Source organism: Eubalaena glacialis, chromosome 11 (assembly GCF_028564815.1).
Source record: "Eubalaena glacialis isolate mEubGla1 chromosome 11, mEubGla1.1.hap2.+ XY, whole genome shotgun sequence".
NCBI classification, from domain to species: Eukaryota; Metazoa; Chordata; class Mammalia; order Artiodactyla; family Balaenidae; genus Eubalaena; species Eubalaena glacialis.
In genome coordinates this window covers 102,920,737-102,921,504 of record NC_083726.1, presented here as the reverse complement: position 1 = coordinate 102,921,504, position 768 = coordinate 102,920,737, and the positions used below count along the sequence as shown (strand labels likewise).

Below are 768 nucleotides of genomic sequence, written 5' to 3'. Positions count from 1 at the left end.
CATTATCTTCAGAGACTTCATTATGAGTTTCCTCCTTAGATAAGTTAACACAGTGAATTATATTAATAGAGTATCTAACACTGAACCATCCTTGCATTCCTAAATTTTTCATATTAAAATTTTTTATTTAGCTGTTGAATTATGTTTGATGATATCTTATTGAGGATTATTTCATCAATATTCGTGAGTGAGAAATGTCTGTAAGTTTCTTTTTAATTCCATCTTTCTCAGATTTAGGGATTGATGCTAAAAAATTATACAAAAATATTCACAAATTTGCATGACATCCATGAAGAGGAGACAGGCTAATCTTCTCTATATTGTTCTAATTTTAGTATGTATACCCCTGAAGTGAACACATGTCCATTAAGTCCTTAATTTCAGGGAGTAAGTTGTTCACTTTGCTCTTTTATGGTTTTGTCTATTTTTTATCTATCCTGTTTTTTTTTACTATGGTTTATTTTCCTTCCTTTATATCTTCATCCCTTCATTGTCTATTCACTTCTATATATCCAGTGGCTTCAAGACTTTCCAACTTATAGTGGACATCTGATAAATATTTATCAAATTAATGGAGAGCTGAAGGAATAAATTTCTTCTATCATATTCAGCATATTGATTTTACGGGGGTTTATTTCTTTTGAGGTTTGTAAATTTTTTTCTTGTGAGCTTGGCAGAGGTTCTGTGGAATTTCAATATAAACTGTGATGGAAAATGTTTGCTCTCTCAGGGATCTAGAATTTTCAATATCCTCAAACACTGTTATGT

At 30.3% G+C, this 768-nt stretch overlaps 1 non-coding gene across 1 annotated transcript; it reads right to left on the bottom strand.

Moving 5' to 3' along the window:
* Positions 1 to 252: 252 nt before the first annotated feature.
* On the bottom strand, positions 253 to 357 carry LOC133101808 (U6 spliceosomal RNA). The gene has a single exon (XR_009702702.1). It is a non-coding gene; the product is annotated as a U6 spliceosomal RNA (small nuclear RNA).
* Positions 358 to 768: the final 411 nt, after the last annotated feature.